Source organism: Sapajus apella, unplaced genomic scaffold (genome assembly GCF_009761245.1).
Source record: "Sapajus apella isolate SASKATOON/1434 unplaced genomic scaffold, GSC_monkey_1.0 scaffold21, whole genome shotgun sequence".
NCBI lineage: Eukaryota > Metazoa > Chordata > Mammalia > Primates > Cebidae > Sapajus > Sapajus apella.
Window position 1 is genome coordinate 8114443 of NW_022436961.1, and position 13887 is coordinate 8128329.

A 13887-nucleotide genomic window follows, 5' to 3' on the forward strand; every position below is an offset into this window, starting at 1 on the left:
CTATTTGTATACATATCACTGTTTATTTGCACCCTTCTAACAAATAAGGTAGGTAAAAATAGGAACATATTTGCTTTTTTTTTTTTTTTTTTGCTTTGTATGGTGAAGTGCTGGGAGTGGTTACTGCCTATCTCTATACCTGGCCCCATCTTCTCACACCCCAAGTTCCACACTGGGTCAGGTTCTCATTCCTGGTGCAGCAAAGCCCTGCCCAGCAGGTGGCTTCCTTCCAGCAAGAAGGCTGAATCCCTTCAGCAGGCTGCCTCTCCAGGACACCCCTTTTTCATCCCAAAGGGCAAGGAGTCACCTCCCTCACCACACACTTGCCAACCATGCTTAGCCCTGCTCAGTAGTTTAGAATTGAATTCTTCAGGAGAGTGTCAATTCTTTCAGTAAAAAGGAAGACTAGGCAAGACAGAGGAACAAGAACTGAAGTGGAAACTTAAGGGGCTTATAAATTGCTGACAGATTCTATTCTTTGGGACAGGGTGGGAAGAGGTCACTTACTTTAATAAATAGTTTTATGCAAGACTGTATAAATGCCTTTTTTCCTTCAAGATAAATTTATTTATAATCTCAACACATATGCCACAACTCCACTGTATAATTCAGAGAAAAGTCTGAAATTGTGGTAGGACAAATGGCTGGTGACTGATCCAGCCATCTGCCTCCTTCCACATCACATTCACAGCAGAGGCTGGAAATGTCACACACTCGATGACCTTCTTGGAGGTCAGCATGGTCAGGTAACACTGGTTTAGCCCATTAGTCATGAACAGAAGCTTCTGTGAAAGCTTGTATTTCCCGGATAAAAATAGTAGATGTGACCAGGCATGGTGGCTCACGTCTGTAATCCCAGCACTTTGAGACGCAGAGGTCGGCAGATCAACAGATGTCAGGAGTTTGAGACCAGCCTGGCCAACATGGTGAAACCCCGTCTCTACTAAAAACACAAAAATTAGCCAGGTGTGGTGGTGCGTGCCTACCTGTGATCCCAGCTACTCAGGAGGCTGAGGTTGGAGAATTACTTGAATCTGGGAGGTGGAGGTTGCAGTGAGCCGAGATGGCGTGACTGCACTCCAGCCTGAGTGACTGAGCAAGGCTGTCTCAAAAAAAGAAAAAAGGTGTGGCTGGTACTGTCCTTTCTCCTGTTTCTGCCTTAATTGGAGTTCAGGAATAAAAGTCCAACAGGAACACAGAAGTCCCAGCACAGGTATCACTGAGAGCTTTAACTAACACCAGATAATACATTACAGTTAAAAAAAAAAAAAATCCCTACTTAAAGCTACTGAGAGATTTTCTGTTATTTGCAGCAGAAAACATTCCTCACTGATACAGCTCATCTTCCATCTTACGCGAGCACTCCAAGCTTCACTTAATTAAATCCTAATGCCTTCAGCTGTTCAGGAAAGAACATTGGTAGATTAAGAAACATGGAATCTCCATTACCAGAAAGTCAAAATAAGAGCTGCTGCTTACCAAGTAACTACAGACTATGGTAATAAGCCTTCTACAAGGATTTGGTCATTCAAGAGACACAAACTCTCCAAGGTGGGTGTCATTGTGTATCTGAGGAGATGCGTTAATTATGCATCTTGTCTAAGGCTGCAGTGACAGTAACGCAGATCTATGACTCCAACCACCTCAGGATTTCACTGTTTCAGAGGAACAGACCCTTATAAGTCTGATACTCTAATTTAGTGAATGCCTGTTGTAGAGTAATAGCGTGTAGTTCATAAAACCAGAAGATGAGACAAGGCATGGTGGCTCACAACTGTAATCCCAGCACTTTGGGAAGTTGAGGTGGGCGAATCACAAGGTCAAAAGATCAAGACCATCCTGGCTAAATGGTGAAACTCCATCTCTACTAAATTACAAAAATTAACCGGGCGCGGTGGTGCACGCCTGTAGTCCCAGCTACTCAGGAGGCTGAGACAGGAGAATAGCTTGAACCAGGGAGGTGGAGGTTGCAGTGAGCCGAGATCATGCCACTGCACGCCAGCCTGGCAACAGAGCAAGACTCCATCTCAAAAAATAAAAACAAACAAAAAAAATGATGACATAAGATGATACCAAAAGACACGTTATCTATGTATCACCTCTTCACTTACAATAAATATGACATTTACCTTAAAGACCATTTGGTTAACCTGTCAGCTGGATGGTGATTCCAGGTCAGGATGGGCATGTTAGAAACCCATCCCAGAGAAGGTCTTGAGAAAATAAGTACTTTTGAGAGAACAAGTGTTCTACCAACTGTATTTAACTGACCAGACATCCTCACCAAAGTTAGACGTAAGCAAGGCAAAGAAAAATTGTTTGAGAATAAAGTAAGAATTTTTCTGTGTTTCATTGAGAAAAAAAATGTTTATTTTAAAGCAGGGATATTTAACAACTAAAAATCAAATTAATTTATAAGGAGGCAGTGAACATCAGCAATTAAAACAATTGGGCCAAAGGCACTGTCATTCTATCAGGGTTAACCACAGTAAACTGTGAATATTTGATCATCTGATGTGTTGTATTTGTAATGCAATCAGGCACACTGGGGACCACAGTCATCCAGAATTGGGATTCATAAAATCCTGATCCATAGGATTATTGTTTAAGTGAAGGTGAGTATCAAGAGGTTTTGAGACGTTCTAAATTATTTGTATACTTTTTTCTTGAGATGATATTACTTTGAAATACATTTCACTATTTTTCCCTCTTTGATCTCCAAAATATGATTGTCTTTTCACTACACTGGTATTTGTTTCAAATTGTAAGCAGGGAATATACCCAAAAGCAAAGACTCAATCTGCTCAAACTAAAGAACTTCACATGAGAATCAAATAACCTGACAAGGTTTGCATTAACTCTGTGACCTTGGGTGAGTAACTTAACTCTGAGGTTCCATTTTTCTCATCCACAAAAACGGATGATTAAAATCTGTTGGTGTTTTGTGATGTTAAAATATATGTAAAAATAGAGTAAGTGATTAAATGTTACATACATATAATGTGTCACGATGACCACAACCTTCAGCAAGATCCCTATGTGGACAAAGAATAGTATAAAAAGGAAAGAATTACAATTATCATCCCTATTATTTCCATTCTCAAACGTATTATCCTAACATTTATGTTTTGATTTTCTGATTGCTATTATCGTTTTCATCTTAGAGCCTTAGTGATATGGACCTTTGCTTATAATACTTCTTTATCATTTGCTCCCTGTAGCTACATTAGTAAAATTCTGTTAGGTCAAAAATTCTGAACACATGCTGTGAAGCATTTATTCAATAAACATGCAGGGAAATGGTTACACCATACACCAGGCACATGGCTATCTTGCAAAGCAGGCTAATACACAATGGGTTTCCTGTTGGCCAGATCCCAAAACTACTGGCTTTAACAGGCAAGCAGTTAGTAAACATAAGAGATTTCATAATATTCCAGAGCCCCTCTCACTGCAATATGTAAATAGAATAAGGCTCTTTAGAATCAGCTCTTTAATTTCCATTCATTTTCCGTGAGTGTATTGGTCCATGGCAATGTGCAAGTCAGAGCAGAAAGCCATAGCACGAAAACCAAGTTATATAATCTAGAAGAGAATACAATAGAGCCAGGTTCTCTGCTTTTGTTTATGTAAATGTGACTTGTCTCCATATGGTTACTTAATTAGATAGGGGATGCATTTCACCCATTTAATGCAGAACAGCAGCCGGAATTTTACATACCAAATATTTAATGCAATTTATGAAACACAGACTCTTTCCCTAGGCCCCAATAAAAGTTTTTGTTTCTTTTTAACTTGAAAACTCTTATGCTTTCTTCCTAACCTGTAATAAAAATGGAAATGTTTTATATCAATGCATTTGCATAGTTCCCCTCACCTGTGCTGATCTTATAGATTACCATACTTAGATATTATTTCATTGAGCTGATCATAAATTGTGCAGAGTGACAGATGGGAAACAGTGCTTAAGACACAAAGAAATCAAAGAGCCATTCTTAGTTCTTTAAACAAGGAACTTCATTTTTCAGTAGACCCTACAAAATCACAGTAATTATTCTCCAATTTATTACAGTTTAATACGTTTAATGTTTATTATTTTATATTTTTTGTACTTTGAATTCTTTTTTCCTTATTCAGGCTCCATGGAGACTGTCAAAAATTGCCAATTCCGACTATAATCCAAGTCGTCATGGCAGGGTATTGGGAAAAGTTTTCTATTAGCAATAACCACACCTCAGATGAAATTCACTGGCTATGACACTGTCACTGTGTAAAGCTCATTTTTTTTTAAACAGACATGTGTGTGTGCCTACTAAGATTAGAGAATATTCTAGGTACTAGGGATTCAAAGATGAGTAAGACAGTTACTTTCTGCCAGGAGCTCACAGGCTAAAATTAGAGATAAATAATAACAAACCCATGACTAGCATGACAGTAAATTGGAAATATATGCCAAGTGCCATGAGGTACACAGGAGAGAGACTATCTGTCCCTGGGGGAGTTTATGGCAGGCATCACATGGAAGATTAGACCTCAACACAGTCTGGATATATGACATGGCCAATTGGGCAAGTTGGAGGTGTTCCAACAGCGGGCATGCCATGTGCCGAGATAAAAAGGTAAGAGAGAAACTGTAGGAAGTGTGGGATGGCTGAAATATTACATGCTCTGAGTGCACGAAAAGGAATTTGAAAAGTTAGGTAGAGCTAAATATCATCTTCATTAGAATGCACATTTTAAAGAGTTTGAGATCTTATTAAACCATTGGTCTTATGTGGGTCTGTTAAATTAAGTTTAGACTAAAGCTGCCTCCTCACATATTTTAAATTATGCCTAAAGCCAACGGTTCACATCGTGTTCAAATAAGATAAACACTGAGCTGTAACTGATCTGGCTGTTTCTGAACTTCACTTCCGTTTTCTAAACGTCACTTTCCTTTTCTGTCCATAAATCTTCTTTGACCATGTGGCAGCCTGGAGCCTCTCTAAACCTATTTTGGTTCAAGGACTGCTTGATTCACAAACAGTTCTTTGCTCAATTAAACTCAAATTTAATTTGCTTAAAATTTTTCTTTTAGGAATTCTAACATCTCTCTTTTCTGCATGCCTTGGACTAGGAACTTTCAGAGATGCAGACACAGAGCAACCATCAGATTACAGAAAGAAAGCTGTCTTGGTTTACGGCATGGGCCCTAAGACCAGTTTAGTTGTGCATACTTTGAATGTGGGAGAACCCATGCTGGTCCTAATACACAGGAAAGTTACTCTTTCAGCCACACTAACACAGGTGACTAATTTCCCAAGAGGGCCACAAGGAAAAGTTTTGTTTTTCTCTGACTGTTAATTTAATTTGAAACCATCATTTTAGCTTCCACTTAAGTAATCTCCAAAACTGGCCTCTCAAATTTGGTCTAAGCCAGAGAGTCTATACTAGTTATGATGACAGGTAGAGTTTTGTCCCTTAATGGAAGCATACAGTGATTTAACCTGAGTCACTTTTTCCCATAACAGTTTATCCAAATAGACTTTGAAGTAAGATGTCAAATTTAATCCAGGTGTTTTTCTCTGGGTTGTGCAATGTTGGTAATCGGATTAAGCTTTTTTGCTTTTTCTCTATTTTTAGGTTTCTAGAATTTTTAGGTTTCAACATATAACCAGGAAACACACACACACACACACACTCACCTGTTTTAGTGAAATAATATAAAAGGCTTCATAAACTGTGGCAATTCTAGGTTTCACTTCATGGTATCTAACTTTAGTGTATTAAAATCCACGTGATCAGGAAAAAACAAAATATAAATGTCCTCGGAAAAAATGAAAAAGAGTAGGATAAGATTTATAACAATTATTCATTTTAAGATGTAAAAAAGAATATTTTGCTGAGAATATGGAGATGGAGTTTATAAATTATTTAATTTCTTCCCCAACAATGGATATATTTGTGTTCGAATATGTACCACTAACTAATTTTCAAATTCATCTGGAAACCTAGTGGGATTTAGGAAAGGTTTTGCTTTCAAAGTGTTATCGTTTTTCATTTGTAACTGGCAGTTTTCAGGAGTGCGGCCATTCATAGTTTGGGAAAAATGGTTGCATTAATGCAACATTGAATGACAGAAAACCAAACAATCAAATACCATTCTCATATTTTTCATTCTTGGAAAATTACCTTTCAGGAAGAGCTTTATGTTTTATGTTCTGCACACTAATACAGCGAGGATTTTCAATCTTTTTATGACAAAAAGAAGAAATAAAAGAGGGGAAACAAACGTGTAAGGAACAAACATTAAATTCTCTTTGAAAGAAATGCACTCCTATTAGATGTCAGGTCACACTGCGGCCATTTAGCTGCATATCTCAAAATGTAAACATAGGCTGATTTGACTGAAACATCGTTTGATGGAAATTTTGTGTGTGTGATGTGGACACAGGCACAATAGGGTGGAAGATCACCTGAGAGAAAATCCAAACCAACTCTCCTGTCTCAGCAGTCATCCAGGCCCCTTCTCAGAGGCTAAACAACTTGCCAACAAGTTCTAAGTCGCAGGCTTAGGATAAAAACCTCTTTGCAATGACATCCAGAACAGCAATGTTTCATTATGCTGATTTTGTTTTGATGGAACACAAAATATTACACTGACAGCTGAATTTTGCGTTATTACCTGTTGAGAAATTTTGCCTTCCAAAATCTTGGAAAGTATCTTTTATGGTGATCTTGTAACTTGTAAACATACTATAGTTCAATATAGTGAAACTGAAAATATAGGTTTTAGCATTGTATATTTTGTAGAGAAAATTACAGTTTCTATGACATTATAGAAAAATACATATACATGTTACAAATATTTCTACCCATTGTCACCAAATTCCGAAAGACCAATACTATTAATAATTTAATATGATTTATTAGAGTATCTGTTTCATATGTATACTTAATATTTAGGTTGTGTATACATAGAATACACACATATATTTGTAATATATTATCTCACTTTTTCATATTATCTCCTTGTAAAACTAATTCAGATGATTGCAGATGTGTCAGTGTTGATCTACTTCTTTGCTATTTAACATTTAGTTATATCCAAACTTTAGCATTATATTGATACTATAATTCTCCACATATCTATATCATACCCAAATTTATATCTTCAGTATCATTCTCTCTCTGAAGCATCACTGTGTTCCCTAAAGCTAGAACCTGCATATCAACTACTTTTCTCCCATTCAGCCCCTATATCCAATTGATCACTAAATGCTATTGATTCCCCCCACCCCAAATATCCTTCAAATTCAGCAATTGCTCTTCATCTCCATTCTTCCTATGCTTGTCTGAGTCACTACCATTATTCCCCTACATGACTAGAATGGATCCTTTTCTACTTCTGCCTTTGTTCCTGCCCACCCTCCTTCAATCCTTCCTACACACTGCAAAGCAGAATGCCCTTTCCAAAATGCAAATTCAAACATGTCATTCTGTCTTGAAGTTCTTAATCCTTTGGATAAAATTATTCAGCCTTGTCAATAAAATTTCTTATATATATTTTTTTATCATGATTGACCAGGCCTTTCATGATGTGGTCCCTGCATTTATCCTTAGCTTCAATGCCTAATCACTTCACCACCTGGAAGCTACAGGGACTGCCACTCAATTATTTTAGGGATCTAAGTGCTCTTCACCTGGAGCTCACACACCTGCTTTTCCTTCTGCCCTATGATATAAACATTCCCCCTCTTTTGCTCTAGCCAGTTCTTCTCCTTTAGGTTCAGCTTAGTTGACACATCTTATTTAAGGCCACCAGAGTCCCCCAAATCCTAGATTTGTTACATTCCTCTTTTTTGTCCTTCCAGAATACTTTGCACTACTAAGCAACTATTCATATATATCAATGCCCAATTACTCATGTATGTAACTATTCATGAATATCATGTATATCTAGACTATAGGTTCCATGAAAGCAAAGGATGGGAGACTCTTTATTATTTATTTCCCCAATGGCTAAATAACTCTGAGACTCTACATGTGTTTGTTGAATACATTTTTTAATAAAATAAATGAAGCTATGAAAAAAACATTGTGACCATCATCTTTGCAATAAAATGTACTGAGTGAAAATGACGCATTATCAGGTGTCTTTTTAAAATTTTATTTATTTATTTTAATTTTTATTTATTTAAGACTAGATCTTCCCAGGCTTTATTGCAGTCGTGCCATTGTAGCTCACCGTAGCCTGGAATTCTTGGGTCATGTGGTCTTCACACCCCAGCCTCCTTAGTAGCTGGTACTACGGATGTGTGACACTATGACCAGCTAATTATTTTCATTTTTCACAGAGACATGGTCTTTCTGTTTCCCCAAATGGTCCTGAACTCCTGGTGTCAAGTGATCCCCTCACCTCAGCCTCTCAACATGTTAGAATTACAGGCATGAGCCACCATATCCAGCCCTAAATTTATTTTCAAAAGGAGAATTCAAATTGATGCAGGCATCAGCATTACAGAAGTTTACCATTTTTTCTCACCTCACCAGATTTGAATATATTTTTGAGATATTTGTTAATGAATAAAATATTAATTGCTTAATATACATTTTCTGATAACTAGCAAAATTAAATATTAAGCCATATTATCAACTATTTTTGTTTACCTCCTGAATTGTTTGTTCATATTTTGATTTAAATTTCATGTTTTACACAGTTTTAAGGATAATGTAGCTGTATAATATCTAAAAAGAAGTAGAACATAATCTGAATGTATATATTCCATTGTCTTAGCATCAAGGTCTTAAATGATACCAGTAACACCTTGCTTTTTGTGTTATTTCTTCCAATTCATTAATTCATTTGTGACCATATTTTTAAAAGAATTTTGGATTACAGCAATCAAGAGATGAGTTTCACTATTCCAAATGAAACAGAATTTTGATCAGAATGGGTACCTCTAGACAAAAGGTCTCATGCAGGGAAGAACATACATCTTAAAAAAATAAAAATAGAAATTAATGCTTTATGTGGAGAATTCATAAAAGAAAAAGAAACGGGATTTGTTTTCCGTTTCTTAATGAGTTGACCTTCTTTTCACAACAAAGTCCTTCTTCTGGAAATCGCCTAAGACACTGATGTGAGGATGAAATCTTTTAATTCCTTTGTTATTTTTCCTAATACACAGATTTAGTTGAGCCTGCTGGGATGTGGTATTTAGTTAAGATTGACAATACACCACATGGTACTAGTGTCCAGCAATAGAAGCTGTGCCCTGATTTGACAGTTATCTGATTGGGATGTGAAATTTTTACAACAGAGGGGGCTTGGTTCCCTTATCCTCCTTGGAGAAGATGCTAGACACTGTCAGAAACAGATTTATACCAAGTTGTATTTGAAGCACAAAATATTGTTCCTCCTGTTATTTTTTATCAAGAGGCAACCTGCTACAGGGAAACAAATGTGGACTTTGGAGTTAAGACAGAGTTAGATTCAAGTCCAGGCTTTCTTACTAATTAGCTGTGTGATCTTAGCCAAGATAGCTAACCTACCTTAGCTTCTGTATTCTTCCAGACAGAGAATATCAAACCACAAGGCTATTCTGTGCATTCAACAGCTACATGCAAATAATCTTGGATATTGCATGCATATAATAGGTACTCAGCCTATAATAGGATACTGCTAACATATTATTAATTAAGGAAAAATTAAGGGATGGATGGATGGTGAAGGATAGAACAGAAATAGCTTTGCATCCTATGGATGCTAGAGCAAGAGCCCAGTCTACTCAGTGGCACTCTAGGAAATGCATGAGTAATTTACATATTTTTTCCTTACAACACAATATCTAATGTTATAACCTAGTAACCAATTCTGGGGACCTGGATGCTCTTTAAGGGTTAAGGCTACTTGACTTTGCCATAATGTGTTGGGTAAAGAGCTTTATGTACATCACTTGAAGACCTGCTGTTGTATCTCAAGAATTTGGCCTTTGACTTATGGAGCTTAAAACAGCAACAACAACAACAAAAAACCTACTGCATATTTGAACAGCTTAGTATTACCTAATCAGCTTAATTGCACTGGAGTGAAACCTGGTATGCATCCTGTCAGCAAGAAGAATGGCGGGGTGAAGAGCACCCTAATGGAGTAAGTCTAATTGCATTATGTGATTTAATTATTTAGTTATCTCAGCACCCTACCTCCATGTACAAATGAATAGGAATCAGACAATCATGTGCATATTGCTAGGCCATATAGTTTGCTATTTATCATCAATAGGTTGATAGCTTGCAGGTATCTATGGCTTATAGCAAGCACTTAATTTTGTTGGCACCCAAGGTCTGGGTCAGGAGATCGGTAATGACCTGTATTACTACTGCACAGGTTTTGAAATTAAAAGAAACAACCAACATTACTTGGTACTTTGGGGGAAGATATTAAACCATCAATCAAATGGGTCAGTGTGCCCTAAGAGGAAAGAGACATTCCCTAACATTTAGAGGTAATTTCCAGAGCAAATATGTAGGAGTTCAGAGAGTTTCAAAATTTTCTTGTTAGGTAAGTAGGCATAGAAAGGGAAAGAAAAGAATGGATATTGTTATCATTACACTATATATCTATATATCTATCTATATGTATATATATATATGTATGTAGATATATATTCTTATCTCTCAATCTTTTATTTTTTTATAGCCCAAATAGATATTAAAACAAATTTGACTACAGGCCTTTCCTGATCAAATATAGTATCTTTGAGAATTTCAAATATTAAATTAGAGAAAGGACATTGTATATCCCAGGAAGGACCTATTTTGCGGTACCTTTACTTAAAAATGGCCCTGAACACTTTTTGGATACTATTTTATATAAATGAATAAACAGTTACTTTGAACTGATCGTGAAGTAAATCTAGAACCAGCAACACACAATTTCTCTAGCAGAAGACCAAAGTAAATGTAACTTATTTTGAATTGATCTTTAAGTACATCTAGAACCATTAACAGGTAGTTTCTCAAACAGGAGACCAGTGAAAGTGTTTATAGGTGATGTTGCAATTGAGTTAGAATTTAACATTACAACTGCAAATTAGAAATAAGCACACTTGGTACCCACATATGAAGGCAATATAATGTCATTAAGAGACATTAAAATTCATGTTTAGACAGTGTTTAAAGTTGACAGTATGACTCAAACTATGGCACACCAGTGTCAGAGAAAGCTGACAAACAGCATTATGAGTTGCTCATCGTAAAAATCTCTAGATATATGCTACATTACCATTCCCTCCCTATAATTCCTGCGATAAAAATCTACAAAAGAAAACGGAGGCCTAGAAATGACTTTTGTCCATTGACAAATGATGATATATGAAATCAACTATAAAAATAGCCAGTTATTTCTAGAATTCATGATAAATTTAACTGGGCATTGTTAAGGATTAAATGTTGTATCCTCCCCCTTCTCATCACCAAATTAAAATGTTGAAAATCTGATGCCCAATGTGCTGGTGTTAGGAGGTGGGCCCCTTATAAATTAATTAGGTCATGAGAGTAGTGACCATATGAACAGAATTAGTACCCTTAGAAGAAACAGGAGAGGCTAGGAGTGATGGCTCACACCTATTATCTCAGTACTTTGAGAGGTAGAGGCAGGCAGATCACCTGAGGCCAGGAGTTTAAGACCGGCCTGGCAAATATGGTGAAACCCTTTTTCTTACTAAAAATATAAAAATTAACTGGGCGTGGTGGTGTGGTGGCATGCACCTGTAGTCCTAGCTACTCAGGAGGCAGAGTCAGGAGAAATGCTTGAACTCTGCAGGCAGAGATAGCAGTGTGTCGAGATCAAGCCACTGTACTCCAGCCTGGGCGACAAAGTAAGAGTCTCAAAAAAAAAAAAAAAAAAAAAAAAAAAAAAGAAAGAAGGAAATTTTCCAGTATCTTTATCTTGCACTTCTCAGTCCCAAGAATTTCAAGCAATGAGTTTCTCTTGTTTAAGCTACCCAGTCTACAGAATTTTTTTATACTGGTCTGAACTGATCACGACAGATGCCCCTCTTTCAGGAAGGAGTTCTGGAATACAATGATTATCACATACAAATAATTCAAATAAAAACAATCCCTATGGGATCACCTGCTGTATACTGCGCTGGCCAGACAAGGAAATTGCTCTGGAAGTACTTGAAGGTAAAGGAATTAGGGAAAATCATAAAAGTCTCAAATTGGAATAAAGAAGAAAAAAAATGTAACCAAAAAATCAACCTGCAATTTTTACCATTCAATGTGTCGGAGTATAAGTGATAGGTGTTAATTTTTTAAAAATCCTTTTTCTGAGTGATAGTCCAATACAGAGAGAAGCCCATTATAAAATGTGATGACAGCAGAAGTAAAGGCACACAAAGTTTTGACCCATGATGAATACAAATAGGCATTTACACATTCATTATCGACAGGGTCAAGGAGGAAGGCCGTGTGCCTGCAGTAGGTGTAGTCACGGATGGTACCTGACGATCAGATCTATCAATAGATGACGCTTATTGAAGCACACTGGGCATTTATATGCCATTTTTTTAAATGGTTGGAGGCATTTGGATACTCAGAGGAAACTCATATGTATGAGATAAACATGTATCCCTCCTGGTTAATTAATGTCCTTTCCTTAGATGGCAGAACACAGGTTTCTTTTTTTTTTTTTTTTTTTTTTTTTTTCCAGATGGGGAAAACAACTCTTTATCTCTCAATATTTAAAATGCTTGCCAATAATTCTGGAGAAATTAAAATGTTATCATTGTAAAAAAAAAAAAAAAGAAACAATTCACTCTTCTTCTATTTTACCCTGAGAATGTGGTCCCTACCTCTACCCCACACTAATCCCAGATAAAATGATTATGACAGCTACAACAGCAACTCAGGTGAAAGAGGCCACTGATCCAGGAATCTGCTTAGCTTTCAAGGTAACAAAATGGTTTGGAGGCAGTGACCGTGTGCAGAACAGGTGAGATGGATGAGGTGAGTTCCTGCTATTACAGCTGCAGTGTCCAAGGACTCAAGGAGCCACTTTCTGAAGAATGTGCTGCTCTCCCCATGACTGCAGGGAACAATGCAAGCCTTCAAGATAAATGCGGACCCTGGGTTTGGTTGACGGTCTGGGCCTGTTGCAAATGCAGATTACTAGTTTTCTATTAGAAAGTAGAAAACACCACCCTTCAGTGAGATTAATTATACATCAAAGTAATGTTCTCAATTGGTAACCATAGGCTTAACAGTAAAACTAGTAAAACAGAATCATGTTTTTTCCCTTTATGTCACAGAGAACAATTTCACTGCTGGGCCAGTGTCACACTGCAGTGAATCACAGAAGAATGTAATGCTTAATGAGCCAAATATGAAGATAATTATGCCAGTTATATTTGGGACACACACGAAATAAGGGACCGTATTTGTAGATTCTTTGTGAACAGTCCAGGGCAGGGAGAGAAAAGATGATTTTCTTTTTTAACAGCTGAACTGGATTTTACTATGACTAAATGCTGTTGAAGTAACACATTGCTTTTCTGCACAATTAAAAAAAGTTAGTTAAAAGAGCACATTCCTGATTTCAGATGATACAAATGGAATTTTAGATTGCTCAGAAACTTCAACTAAATTTTATCCTCATGACCTTCTGACGAATAATCAGGTCTATCATTTCCTGAAACTTTTCTACTTATACCAGGGTATCTTTGCATAGCTATTTTTTTAAATTGTGAATTAATGTTGTAGATTAACTAATACAAGAGGTCAGAGATGGTGGCTCATGCCTGTAATCCTAGCACTTTGGGAGGCTAAGGTGGGAAGATTGCTTGTGTCCAGAAATTTGAGAACAACTTGGGCAACATAATAAGACCCTCATTCCTACAAAGA

The 13887-nt window shown here is 36.8% G+C and overlaps 1 protein-coding gene, 1 long non-coding RNA gene and 1 other non-coding gene across 11 annotated transcripts in view; 1 reads left to right on the top strand and 2 right to left on the bottom strand.

The window, feature by feature from the left end:
* UNC5D (unc-5 netrin receptor D) overlaps positions 1-13887 on the bottom strand; it is a 559433-nt gene that overhangs the window by 247075 nt on the left and 298471 nt on the right. The gene's annotated exons all lie outside the window — the stretch shown is intronic.
* Positions 1877-11885, top strand: LOC116558348. The gene is made up of 2 exons (XR_004271963.1): positions 1877-1960; positions 11807-11885. It is a non-coding gene; the product is annotated as an uncharacterized LOC116558348 (long non-coding RNA).
* Positions 4138-4278, bottom strand: LOC116558538. Its single transcript, XR_004272046.1, has one exon. It is a non-coding gene; the product is annotated as a U4 spliceosomal RNA (small nuclear RNA).